A 14,184-nucleotide genomic window follows, 5' to 3' on the forward strand; every position below is an offset into this window, starting at 1 on the left:
AATGTTTTTGTTTTAGAAGAGAAGTGGAGACAGGAAGGAAGCAGAGATGTTTAGTAGTTCTCCCTGCCACCTACCCCGAATGCGCATTGGGAGAAGAGGGCTACATTCTACGCCATCTCTCTCTTTCTGTTTGGATAAGCCAATGTAGAACTTTCTGCTCTTCTGGTATAAGTATGTGGCCTGAAAGATATTTCATACACAGGCAGGGGTCAGAAGGCCTGGGGTCACCCAGTTCAGCCACCACTTCCTGCTGACTTTGAGTGGGATATTGGTGCTCTCTCTGGGCCTCTGTTTCCTTGCTTAAAAAGTGGAGGTGGTCTGTGTCCCCCGGCCACTTAGTTCCTCTCTGTCTGTCATGGGGTTCGCTGTGCTCACCCCAGGATGGCAGGACTTCTGCAGGTAAGGACTATCTGCCAGAGGCCTGCCAGCGCCCTGGCTCCCTCGGAGCGCCCTGTTGATTCAGAACATTCTGGAAGTCTTGTGCAAAAGGACTTGACTTTCCACCGAAATCGCCGCACAGAACAGTTGTGACCTTGTTGAGCAAACAGGTCGCTGTGCACCGCTCCAGCAGGGTCAAAGGGCTGCCTGTCCAAGGGAGCGGATCCCAGCACAGTGGGCCTGCGGCTCATTTACAAGGAAGCGAGAAGGGGAAAGAGAAAGGATGGCAGGCCAGGGAGAGCTGGCAGGTTCTGCTCCGTGGGCCTGGCTGGAGAAGCTAATGGGTCACCTCGGCGAGGGGACAGAACTCTAGGGTTGCCCTCCACCCCTTCTCCTCTGGAATGCAGTGTTTATTCACTGCTCTGTGGATCGCTGTTTCTCTTGGAAAATCACTTTTTCCAGGGCTGGAGGAGGCTGGCAGGTTGTTCCCTCCTTCTCCCCTACCCCAGTTAGAGATCTTGGGACCAGAGGTGGCAGCAGGAGATGCTTTTGGAAAAGAGATGGAAGTGAGCCTGGAAGTGGTGCTGGGAACTTCAGAGAGCTCAGTCAGGACTGGAACACCCTGTCCTTCCCCCTTCCCTGTTCTGAGCCTGGGAAGGGGGCGGAGACTCTGGGACGTGGGGACTGGAAAGTGAAAGCCGCCAAGCAAAGTGAACCAGATTTCCCCTCCCGGCCCCCATCCTACCCCTAACAAACAACCCGAAAATGACACCAGGAGCAAAGATGCGATGCAAGCGTCACTTAGGTCGGTAGGTGGTCTGAACCCGACTTTTCGGTTTAAGCATCTGGTGTCTTTTTGTTAGAGACAGTGATGGCGGCCCCAGTCCCTCCTCAGGTTCAGGGCTCTTGCTCATCTCAAGACCAGGGTTTCTCAGCAGCAGCCAGAGCAGTCTTTGTTGTGTCCAGTGCTCCCCCGAACCCCTTGTCAAAAGAAAAAACAACTTATAGCAGCCCCATGTGTATCAGAGTAGAACTGTGCCCCACAGGATTTTCAATGGCTGATTTTTCAGAAGTAGATCACCAGGCCCTTCTTCTGAGGTGCCTCTGGGTGGACTCAAACCACCAACCTTTCGGTTAGCAGCCAAGTGCATTAACTGTTGGCACCACTCAGGGACTCCCCAATGTCTCCAGACGTTGCCAGGTGTCCTGTAGGGCGGAAAATCATCTTATCCTCCCCCCTCCCCGTCCCGTTGAGAACCTCTGGGCTAAATCACTTCCCCTATTTTGTTTTCTTCACAGCTCTCTTCACTCTCAAAATGATCTTGTTTTTTCCCTTGGTCAGTGCTTCTCAGCCCTGGCAGCACAGTCACTTGAGAAGCTTTTAAAGTCCCAGTGCCTAGAACACAACAGAGAACCCCTGAGGGAGCAGGAGAGCAGTGGGCTGCAGACCCCAAATTCTCATAAAAAGACCAGACTTAATGGTCTGACTGAGACTAGAAGGACCCCAGTGGTCCCGGCCCCCAAACCTTCTGTTGGCCCAGGACAGGAACCATTTCCGAAGCCAACTCTTCAGACAGGGATTGGACTGGACGATGGGTTGGTAAGGGATACTGGTGAGGAGTGAGCTTCTTGGATCTGGTGGACACTTGAGACTATGTTGGCATCTCCTGCCTGGAGGGCAGATGGGAGGGTAGAGGGGGTTAGAAGCTGGCAAAATGGACACAAAAAGAGAGAGTGGAGGGAGGGAGCGGGCTGTCTCACTGCGGGGAGTGTAACTGGGAGTATGTAGTAAGGTGCATATAAGTTTTTGTGTGAGAGACTGACTTGATTTGTAAACTTTCATTTAAAGCACGATAAAAATTATTTTAAGAAGTCCCAATGCCTGGCCCCACCTCAGTAATTAAATCAGCATTTCTGAGATGGGGTCTGAGTACCTGAACTTTTTAAAAGCTTCCCAGGTTGTTCTAGACAGCCTGGGTTGAGGACTCCTGCTCTCTACCCCCTGAAGGGTAAGCCAACTGAGGCCTTGTACACAGTTGTGTTCGTCAGTAAACAGAATAGTGCCCGGCGTATAGTAGGAACACAGTGAAGATTTACTGAGTGAACAAATGCCCCAGGAAACCCATCATCACAGGTAGATGTTTTTGGTAGGGATTCTTTAATTCAACAAACCATTCATTAAGTGCTTGCCTTGTGTCAAGATAAGGAGCCCTTGGCTGCTGGTTCGAACCCACCAGCTGCTCTGCAGGAGGAAGATGTGGCAATCTGCTTCCATAAACATTACAGCCTTGGAAACCCTATGGAGCAGTTCTACCCCATCCTGTAGGGTCATTATGAATCGGAATCAACTCGAGGGCAACAGTTTATTTTTCAGACATGTCAGATGGGGTGAGAAATTCTGGAGATGTAGATGAGTAAAACTTGACCCTTGTTTTCTAGCAGCCTCTGTCTCCTGGGAGGCAAATATGCAAATACACAGGGCTGTCCTTATAATGCGATAATTGCTAGACTGGCTGGTGTCTAGAAAGCAGCTGGAAGATAGATTAAGTAGTTCTTAAAAAGACCCTCCAGCTTCTCTGTGTAAAGCATTTTATTTACATTTTCATACTTGACTCTCCTCACTACCCTGTGGAGTAGGTGAGGCTTGGGTTTTCCACTAAGGAAACTGAGGCTCTGGGAGGTTAAAGAACTCCCCTGAAGTCACCCACCAATATGTAGCACAGGCTGGATTCAAACCCAGGTCTCTCTGGAAAGCCCGGTATCTTTCTACCTCATGACGCTCTGTCCTAGAACAGAGGGCTCCGGATTTCCTTGTGCACACGCAGCCCGGCCTGCCTTACGCACACGGAGGACCGAGGGCCAGAGAAGTGGGTCCTGAATACCCCTGCTGCCATTAACCAAATGTAGACGATTACCCTCCATGGGTTTCCTGCCCCTTGAAGGTTTCCGATGAAGGCCCTTCTCTCTCTTTCATCCTATAAAACCAGAAATCGGATTGTCTTAGTTTGGGTTTCCCAGAAGCAGACCCAAGACAAAGATTCCAACGTGAATAGGTTATTTGGGGCATGAAAGAAGCACTGGTAGGGGAGCCAGGGAATGCAACAGGGAGGAGAAACCAAAACCAAATCTGTTGCCATCAAGTAGATTCTAGCTCATAGCGACCCTATAGGACAGAATGGAGCTGCCCCATAGGGTCTCCAAGGCTGGTGTGTTCAAACAGCTGACCTTTCAGTTAGCAACCGAGCTCTTAACCACTGTGTCACCAAGGCTTCTTCAGGGAACAGACGCAGCCTGACCAAACCTCTTGCCGTCGAGTCAATTCCAACTAATAGCTACCCTACAGGACAGAGCAGAGCTGCCCCATAGAGTTTCCAAGGCTGTAAACCTTACAAAAGCAGACTGCCACATCTTTCTCCTGTGTAACAGCTGGTGGGTTCAAACAGTCAACCTTTCGGTTAGCAGCTGTTGAGCAATTCCGACTCATAGCAACCCTGTAGGATGGAGTAGAACCGCCCCCATAGGGTTTCCAAGGAGCGGCTGGTGGATTCAAACTGCTGACTGTTTTGATTAGCAGCCAAACTCTTAACCATTGTGCCACCAGGGTTCCTCAAGGAAGAGAAGGCACCAGTAAATGGTGCATTACCCGTATCAAGCAAGTTCCCACTGTGGGCAGCAGGAGTATAATCGCACTGGGGGCTCTGGGCAGCAGTGCAGAGTGCATGCCTCTCAGAGTTATCCCGTTTGCGTGTTGAGAGAGACGTGGTACTTACTCACCAGCTCCCATCAATCACTGGCTGTGGGCTGCTGCCAGAGGAGGCATAATTCCCCTGCACTTCAGGCCTACCACCAGGGAGTACAGTGGGCATCGGAAACCAGAGAGAGCCCCCAGGCAAGGACACACAGGTGCCTGTGGTTAGCAGTGACGTGCTGTGTAGCGGGAAGGGCAGGGAGGCATGAGCGGGTGCCAACAGCATCTATGCCCAACACAAAGGAACCCCTCTCAACTATAATTCTTTAATTTTCAGTCCCATTTATTGAGCACCTATTGTATATAATGCTGTATGCTAGTTTGAAGGTTTGAAATAGAAAGTAAGACTCTCTGTCTTTAAGGAGCTGAGGTCATGAATGGATCACCCTGTATAAGCATCATCCCTCGTCAGACATCCGCATCAGAACGTCTAAGTCCCAACTCCTTGGTACAGGATTCACGGCTCTCCAAGATCGGGACCCAGCCTGTCTTAGTCATCTACTGCTGCTGTAACAGAAATACAACAGGTAGATGGCTTTAACAAACAGAAGTTTATTCTCTCACAGTCTAGTAGGCTAGAAGTCTAAATTCAGAGTGTCAGCTCCAGGGGAAGGCTTTCTCTCTCTGTCAGCTCTGGAGGAAGGTCCTTGTTATCAGTCTTCCCCTAGACTAGGAGTTTCTCTGCACAGGAAACCCAGGTCCAAAGGACATGCTCTGCTCCCAGCACTGCTTTCTTGGCGGCATGAGGTCCCCCCTCTCTGCTCACTTCCCTTTCCTTTTATCTCTTGTAAGATAAAAGGTGGTACAGGCCAATCCCCAGGGAAACTCTCTTTACATTGGATCAGGGATGTGACCTGAGCAAGGGTGTTATGTCCCACCTTAGTCCTCTGTAACATAAAATTACAATCACAAAATGAAGGACAACACATAATACTGGGAATCCTGGCCTAACCAAGTTGACACATATTTTGAGGGTACACGTTTCAATCTATGACACAGCCTCATGGCTTGTCGTACACCACCCCCGTCAGATCTCTGCTCCGAGATTTCTGAATGGCTTCTAGCTCCTAAAATAACTCCTTTTCTCTTTCTCTCCCCATTCTGGACCTTAGCACATTCTAGTCCCTCTTCCTTGTTGCCAGGATAACTCCCTACTTGGTGGCATAGTGGTTAAGTGCTGGGCTGCTAACCAAAAGGTCAGTCGGCAGTTCAAATCCACCAGGCTGTCCTTGGAAACCCTATGGGGCAGTTCTACTCTGCCTTATAGGGTCGCTGTGAGTTGAAATCAACTCTAGGGCAACAGGTTTGATTTTGGTTTATTCATGAGTCAGTAATCACCTCCTCCAGGAAGCCATCCCTGGCCACCATCCCCACCCCTACTCCCTTGGTGCTCTTGGCCTCTGTGAAGCCCCCCCCGCCCCGTTCTTATTCTTATCAGAGTCATCATCACACAAGTTTGTAATCACTTCTTTACCCACCTGTAAGCTTTGGGGAAGGCAGGCTTTTGTGTCTTTTTCATTGGGCATTAAAGCCAGGCCTGGGTGTAAAAGCTAGACCTGAGTTGGAAACTCACCTTAACTACTTCTAATTGTGAGGCTGGAGCTGGATTTTGAAGCCCCAGTTTTCCTGTCTGTGAAAATGAGTATAGTAATGCTTACCTTAAAAACAAGAAAACAAACCCCATAGGGTTTCCAAGGAGCAGCCGGTGGGTTCAAACTGCCAAGCTTTTGGTTAACAGCCAAGCTCTTAACCACTGCGCACAGGGGTGTTATAAGCATTTGGGAAAACTGCCGAGGACACAGTATGTGCAGGTGCCTGAGTTAGGACCCCAGCAGGAAATACATGGCAGGTGCAAATGGATAATGAGGACAGTTAATGAAGGGACTATTGAGAGAGGTATGAGCAGGGGTGGGGACGCGCCTGGGCTCACAACAGCTGGAAGTTCTACCTCCCTAGTCCCAGAGGGGCAAGAAGAGGAGTGGTCACTAGAACTCAAGGGAGGCGTAGCTCTAGGAGGGTGGCTGCCCCACGTGACAATAAGGAACGCTTTTGTTGTTCGATGCCATGGAGCTGATTTCAACTCATAGTGACCCCATGTAACACAGCAGAATTGCCCCATGGTGTTTTCTAGGCTGTAATCTTTATGGGAGCAAATCTCCAGGCCTTTCTCCACAGAGCTGCTGGGCGCATTTGAACAGCCATCCTTTTGGTTAGCAGCCGAGCACTTAACCATTGTGCCACCAGGGCTGCTTATGCTAAGGAATAAGTGTTAACATTTAGTGTGGGCCTGCTCAGGCCAGGCATTGTTGTAAACACGGTGCCTCATTTAAGCTACATTTACAGGGTAAGTGTTGCAGCCTACCCCATTTGGCAGATGGAAAAGCTGAGCACAGAAAAGATTTAAGTAATTTTCTCTGGGTCTCATGGGCAAGGAGGGAGTGGGGGATAATACCTTGACCTCATTCTCCTTTGACCTTCTGACCTCAGGCCAGTTTTTCCCACTGGTAGAGCTCACCTGGAGGCCAGGGGGTGAGGGTGCCCATTGATGCAGTCCACTGGGGTCGCAGAGCAGGGTGGGAAAGGTGGAGAGGGTGACCCGAAAGCAAAGGAAAGATATCCAACACAATAGGCAATCGAAATATGGGAGTTGCTATTGCTGCTGCTGGAAACCCTGGTGGCGTAGTGGTTAAGAGCTACAGCTGCTAACCAAGAGGTTGGCAGTTCAAATCCACCAGGCACTCCGTAGAAACTCTATGGGGCAGTTCTACTCTGTCCTATAGGGTTGTTATGAGTCAGAATCAACTCGACAGCAGTGGGTTTTGGGTTTATTGCTGCTGCTAGGGGCCCTGGTGGCATATTGGTTAAGTGTTTGGCTGCTAATGGAAAAGTCAGTGGTTCAAACCCACCCATCGGCTCCGCAGGAGAAAAGACCTGGTGATCTGCTCCTGTAAAGATTACAGCCAAGAAAACCCTTAAGGCAGTATTACTCTGTCACATAGGGTTCCTATGAGTTGGAATTTACTCAGCAATATTAACTGCTGCTGTTGCTGTTGTGATGGGATCTTCAGAGCCTGGGACAATGCCTAACACCTAGCAGACGAGCTCAGATCATTTTCAGTTGAATGAAGAACCACTGACCTATTCACCACAAATGATAGCTAAGTCACTTGGGCCCTAAATAGCATAGTTACCGAATAATGTAATTGAAAGTATTATCCCTTTAAGCATCTGGTAATGTAGGCAATGGCTTAGTCCTAAGGGTTTTAATAATCTTACCTATTTGTTGACTCAGTGAATTCTTTTTGATGATTATTCAGGATTACCAGCCTGCATGGGAAGAAAAGCAAAAACACAATAGTCTGTGTTATGGGTGGAAATAGAAAAACAGAATTGTTCCTTCAAATTGAAATGTTAGGCACTTGGAAGTAGCCTTTTCCTTTAGGTGGACATTTTAATGCTCTGACCCAAGTCCAATCCACCAGGGATTTCTGGAAACCAGGCGTGATGCCCTGATCGATGGTGTCTTAGTCATCTAGTGCTGCTGTAACAGAAATACCACAAGTGGATGGCTTTAACAAAGAGAATTTTATTTCCTCACAGTAAAATAGACTAAAAGTCCAAATTCAGGGCATCAGCTCCAGGGGAAGGCTTTCTCCCTCTGTCAGCCTTCTCATCGATGTCCCCCTGGACTAGTAGCTTCTCCGGCCAAAGGATGTGCTCTGCTACTGGCACTGCTTCTTTCTTGATTGAGGTCCCCAATTCTCTGCTTGCTTCCCTTTCCTTTTATCTCTTGTAGGATAAAAGGTGGTGCAGGTCACACCCCAGGGAAACTCCCTTTACATTGGATCAGGAATGTGACCTTAGTAAGGGTGTTAGAATCCCACTCCTACCCTCTTTATCATAAAAGTACAGTCACAGAATGGAGGACAACCACACAATACTGGGAATCATGGCCCAGCCAAATTGATATACCCATTTTTGGGGGGACGTAATTCAATCCATGTCAGGTGGGTACCAGGCAATGAGGAGAGAGATCGTGGTGCTAATGCCTAAGACTTAAGGCTCCACAAGAGTGTGGGAAGCCAGGCTGGCAACAAAGGGTCATAATAATTGTGTTTTTCATGTGCAGGCCTTGTCCTGAGATGATATGTGTTAATTTATTCCATCCCCATAACCACCTTTTATGCTGGGTGCTGTTATCAGCCCCGTTTTGCAGCTGAGGAAACTGAGGCACAGGGAGATTAAATAAGTTGTCCAAGGTCACTCTGGCAGTAAGTGGAAGCCCCCTAATTCAAGTCCTGGTAGTCTGGCTCCAGACACTGTTTACTTAACTGCTGCGCCTGTTGCCTCTCCCATGATGTTACTAACCTGTGTCCACTGTGAGTGACTTAAACAACAGAGCTGAGACCTCGGCTCAGCCCTATTATTTTACAGATGAGGTTCAGAGAGGTACAGTGACCTGCCCAAGGTCACCCAGCAGGAGTGTTGAAATGAGTCTTTGTGCCTGCTTCTGACTCTGAACTATCCTGTTGCTCCAGGCAGGTCACCTACCTTTTTTTTTTTTTTCCAGTTTACTTACTCATCTGTAAAATGGGGCTAGTAATTATACCTTTAAATATTTTAAGAGACTAATGCTCATTTCTGCCCTGACTCTTGTTAGACATGAGGAGCACATACAATATATGTGGACGCCTCTGATAAACTACAGGATGCTAGACAACAACAACAGTACTAATAATAATAATGGCTAGCATGTATTAAGCACTGCTGTGGGCCAGGAGAGCACTAAGCACTAACCACATAATCATCGTCACAACCCTTCCACGCTTATGTCTAAGGAGACAGTTACAGAAAGGGGAAGCAATTTGCCAGGCTGCTAAAACTAGTGAGTGAGTGGCCTTGGCAAGATTTGAACCTGGTTAGTCTATGTAGACATGCTAGATGTGCAGCCCAAAGCTTAAGAGCAGGACCTGGATCGAGGTTGACCTGGGCTTGGATCCTGGCTCCACCTCTTGCCAGGTGTGTGACCTTGGGCTCATTGCCTGACTACTCTGTGCTGTCATTTCATCATCTGTAAAGAGGGGTAGTAATTGTACCCACCTCACCCAATCTTTGTGAAGGTTAAAGGAAATACTGGTGGTCACCACCAAAAGACCTAGAAACAGAAGGGGTGAGTAAGGCTTGCCTTTGGGGAATGAGTTTGAGGGGAGGGGTCGAGCAGAGGACCAATTTATTATAGGCCTCTGTAGGATTTGATTTCTTGACCATGTTGTTGTTAGTCGTTGTCGAGTCAATTTAGATTCATGGCCACGCCTTGTGTACAGAGCAGAGCTGCTTGCTGCATAGGATTTTCAAGGCTGTGACCTTTCAGAAGTAGATCACCAGGCCTATCTTGCAAGGAGCCTCTGGGTGGGTTCGAACCACCAACCTTTCAGCTAGTGGTCGAGCCCTTAACCATTTGCGTCATGTAAATCCAGCACGTGTGCAACATTTGGCAGACATTAGGAGCTTAATAAGTGAAGGCTGTTCATTTGCGTGAGCCCCGATAACTTGCTGTCACTATTTCCTTAATGCTTCAGGAAGGAGTCAAGGATTGCTCTTCCAGCTGAGTGCAGTCTGATTCTCCAGAATTACAAAGGGGCAGAGGGAAATGGGTAGGCCTGAAACAGAGCTCCTTTTGCCAAATGGTCATTTTGCTTCCGTTTCAGCCCACACCATTCTCACGTCCCTGCAGACTCACTGGAGAAGGTACCTGGACCCAGCTAGTGCCTGCCTTAGCTGCCTTTGGTCTCTTGGTTCCTGGGCTGTTTCTAAGGCTGTGTGTCAGGTATAGAGAGAAGAAGGTGGTCATTAGAATCTGGCACAGGCCCACCAAAATCAGGTCAAGTCAGACTACCTTCGTTTCTTAAAAATGGCTCTTGAGCTGGCACAGGAGGAGAAAGCCATAAATCAAGCATCTTGGTCTTTATCAAGGTGTTTGAGAAAGCCACTCATGAGCTTCTTGGGAGTGTGATGAAGAAATGTTGGATAAAATTCGCAGGTTAAATGGACACATCAAAGGGTACAGATGGATCTAAGTAAAATTGTCTAGTCTGAGGTTCTTGGTCGCGACCCTAGGGTACCTGGGCTCACCTCCCTTCTGTCTGCATTTTTATTTGTGGCTTAAACGAAGACCTAAATGCCAGCCCTAGAGACCACACAGTGCATAGGCTTTGGAATTCATACTGCCACTTACGAGCTACAATGACGTGTGAAGACCCTTCACCTCTAAAAGCCTCAGTTTCCTTTTCTGTAACATGGGGGGATGGTAACACCTCATTGGCTTGTTTTGCAGATTAAGTGTGACAATGTATGGAGAATCCCAGGCCCCGTGCCAGAGACCTTACGGGCATTCGAGAATCGGTTGTTATCATTTCACAGTGATCAGTGATAACATCAAGCTGGGAGAGATAGAAAACATGTTGGACAGCAGAGACAGCCTCCTAAAAGGTCTCAGCAGATGAGAAGAATGGACCAAGCTGAACGACTTGGAGGGCAGTGTTCCGTTCCATGCAACCAGGAGATGTGGGCCTAGGGCATCACAAATCATGGGCCAGAAAGGCTGTGTGAATGCAGCCCAGGAGGGACCAGCAGTGGGAGAGTGGGAGGAAGGAGTGTATGGATATCTTTTAACAGCATAAGGAGCAGAGTGGTGTCCAAAGTGAGTGACCCCCTTTCCTCTAGGATATCCGTCCTTGTTGCAGAATTGGATTCAATTGTAAGTGTTGCATGTGAAATGAAGCATCCTCACACTGTTTTATCAAAGGAGAATGGCCAGAATTATAGACAATTAGGAACCAAGGACCTGAAATTTTCACTTTTTAACATTGGAAATAGTTGGTGTTAGAATATCAGGGTCCATTAAGATCCCTGGGTGGCACAAACAACTTGCACTTGACTACTAACCTAAAGGTTGACAGTTCAAACCCATTCATCAGTGCCGTGGAAGAAAGGCCTGGAGATCTACTTCAGTGAAGATTACAGCCAAGAAAACCCTATGGAGCATTTCTACTCTGTAGCACATGGGGCCACTTGAGTTGGAATCGACACAGCCCTGATACCTGATCAAGTTTGAAACCCCATTGAGACAGACACAGGAGTCAGACAAGTGGAGATCAAAATATCCACTTGATTACTGATAGAACCAGACTGGAAAACCCATCTCCATCAAGCTGACTCTGACTCTTGGCAACCCCACATGTGTCAGAATAGAACTGTGCTCCATAGGGTTTTCAAGGACTAGTTTTTTCAGAAATAGATCTCCTGGCCTTACTGCTATTACCCTCATTTTATAGATGAAAAACCTGAAGCACAGAAAGTGAGGTAACTTGCCCAAGGCCACATAGTGAGTAAATAGCTGAGCTGGTTTTAAAGAGCAAGCAGTGTGCTTTCTGAGTCTGTGCTCTTTTTTTGTTTGCTTTTTATGGTGTTTACTGAGTTATTATATCTATATCTTGTTGTTGTTGGAAGTATACATAGCAAAACATACACCAGTTCAACAATTTCTACCTGTACAATGCAGTGACGGTGATTGCATTCTTCAAGGTGTGCAACCATTCGCACTGCCTTTTTCCAAATTGTTCCTCCCCCATTAGCGTGAACTCGCTGCCCCCTAGGCTTCCTATCTAACCTTTCGAGTTGCTGTTGTCAGTTTGATCCCATATAGTTCTTCAAAAGAGAGCAATATTAAAGTCTAAACGTTCTTTACTAAGTAAGCCAACCTATTGTTTGATTTAAAGAAGACTTTAGAGGATATTTTTGGCTTAAGGTTTTAGGTTTAAGGATGGTCTCAGGGCAACAGCTTCAGGGGCTCATCCAGCCAGCCTCAATGGCTCCAGAAAGTCTGGATTACATGAGAATTTAGAATTCTGTTCTCCATCTTTCCCCTTTTGATCAGGATTCTTCTACTGAATCTTTGATCAAAATGTCAAGTAATGGTGGCCAGGCACCATCCAGTTCTTCTGGTCTCATGGCAAAGGAGGCATTTATTCATGGAAACAATTAGACCCATGTTCCATTTCTTCCTCCCATTCCTGACTCTCTTTCTTCCCCTGCTGCTTAAGGTGAATAGAGACCAATTGTACCTTGGATAGCTGCTTCTAAGTTTTTGAGACTACAGGTACCATGCAACAAACCAGGAGGTAGAGCAGAAGCACTAAAAAATGATAATAGGTCAATTACCTGGATGCCCCATGAAACCATGACCCTAAACCTCCAAACCAAGAAACCAAATCCCACGAGGTGTTTGGTTGCACACAAGCAGCCTGAGTCTGTGCTCTTAACCCCTCTGTTCACACAGTTTGGCCAGACCCAAAGAAGGTTACACTAGTTGCAGGATTTTGGTCACCAAGAACATGTGTCCACTTCCTGGGGATGGCTGGGGAATGGACAAGCCACCTTTCATTTTCTCATGTTCTTACCTGTGAGACACTCCTCTGTGGCAGCTTCTCATCAGACACAAGGACATTCAGTGCTTGATTGGCAAGAAGACATTCAAACCTCCCACAGAAAAGAAGTCTCCAAGTAGATCCCATCTCATCCCCTCTGTGACTTAAAGACTGACCATTTCTGTGAGGAATTATTTGAATAGGGAGAGAAGCCTTTCCCATGAATTGAAAACAGGACTCAGTACATCTAATACCTTCACAGTGATGATGATGATTGGCGTGTATGTAACACGTAGTCTTACACTTCGCAACAGGCTGCCACATACAGTAACTATATCATTCAGTGCTCACAAGGATTCTAGTAGGTAGGCATTTTTGTCACTATTTTGTAGACGAGGAAGCTGAGAGCCAGGAAGGTTAAATGATTTGCTTAGTCATGGTTTGGTGGGGAGAAAAGATTTGAACCCAAGTCCAAATCCAAATCCAAAGTTGATGCTAGCTACTACTTGATGCTAGCTGAACAACCACCTTCAGAATATAGCCCATGAATCATGGGAGTCCTTCATCCCATGTTTCTTTCCAAAAACCAGTATCAAGAACCATGGTAAATTCCTGACGATATCTACTTAGACTTGGAAGATGTTAAAGAAGCCAGTTTCTGAGACTGGCTTTCCACTGAAAAGATTGTTTTTATTCTCTGGGAACTGGGTCGATGTGTCTGTTTGACTAAGTTGGATTGCAGAGGCATTGACACCCATGGGCCACATTTAGGAGTTTATGTTGATATTACTGTTGCGAAAAATCACATATTGGTCCCCACCATCTATAGGACTGTGATTTTTTTTTTTTTTTTTTTTTTTCCCTGCTCTTCCATTTCATGCAACTTTTGCTCACAGCCTGCTTGGCATAATTGACACATTGGCTCAGGCCACCAAAATTGCCATCTTGGAGCCTTGGATCAGTTAAATCAGTTATGACAGATGTGATTATTTACAAGAAAACAGAAGTCACTATAATTAGACCTTCTAAGGAGTACATTTGGGTGGAGAATGAGAAAGCCCAAGTTTAATCTGGCATGATGTATTTGTATTTCAGCCTGAGCAGGTTCTTCTCTGCTCTGTGAAAGGAAGTGTTGGGGTGTCTGACACCCTCCATAGACACTGCCTTTTATCACTTCTCCTGACATGGCTATTGATAGATGGAAAGGCGAGGCAGTAGAGGGGCCAATTGGATTTGGCACCAGGAGAACTGGTTTCAGTTCTCAGCTCAACCACTTGTCCTCAGCATCAAGTTATCTTTTTAATCCTGAAGTGGGGATAAGGAGCCCTGGTGGTGCAATGATTAAGTACTTGGCTGCTAACAAAAGGTTGGTGATTTGAACCCACCCAGTAGCTCCATGGGAGAAAAGACCTGGTGATCTGCTCCTGTAAAGATTACAGCCTAGGAAACCCTGTGGGGCAGCTCTACTGGTCGCTATAAGTTGGAATTGACTCAGCAGCACACAACAACAACAAAAAGGAGATCAAAAAGAATGCCTACCTCATCATTATTGTTAGTTGCCATTGAGTCAGCTCCAACTCATGGTGACCCCATGTACAACAGTACAAAATGTTGCCTGGTCCTACACCATGT

The 14,184-nt window shown here is 47.1% G+C and overlaps 1 protein-coding gene across 10 annotated transcripts in view; it reads left to right on the forward strand.

Moving 5' to 3' along the window:
• The window catches only part of ZHX2 (zinc fingers and homeoboxes 2), a 196,388-nt gene that overhangs the window by 28,034 nt on the left and 154,170 nt on the right, over positions 1-14,184 (forward strand). For 3 of the 10 annotated variants that reach the window (XR_010317826.1, XR_010317825.1, XM_064268026.1), the window contains exon 1: positions 1-4,653. This exon is cut by the window's left edge. The exons of the other annotated variants lie outside the window; for them this stretch is intronic. The gene's annotated coding sequence lies outside the window, so the exon portion shown is untranslated. The remainder of the gene's footprint in view (positions 4,654-14,184) is intronic. 10 annotated transcript variants of the gene reach the window in all.

Source organism: Loxodonta africana, chromosome 14, assembly GCF_030014295.1.
Source record: "Loxodonta africana isolate mLoxAfr1 chromosome 14, mLoxAfr1.hap2, whole genome shotgun sequence".
In the NCBI taxonomy this organism is placed as follows: Eukaryota; Metazoa; Chordata; class Mammalia; order Proboscidea; family Elephantidae; genus Loxodonta; species Loxodonta africana.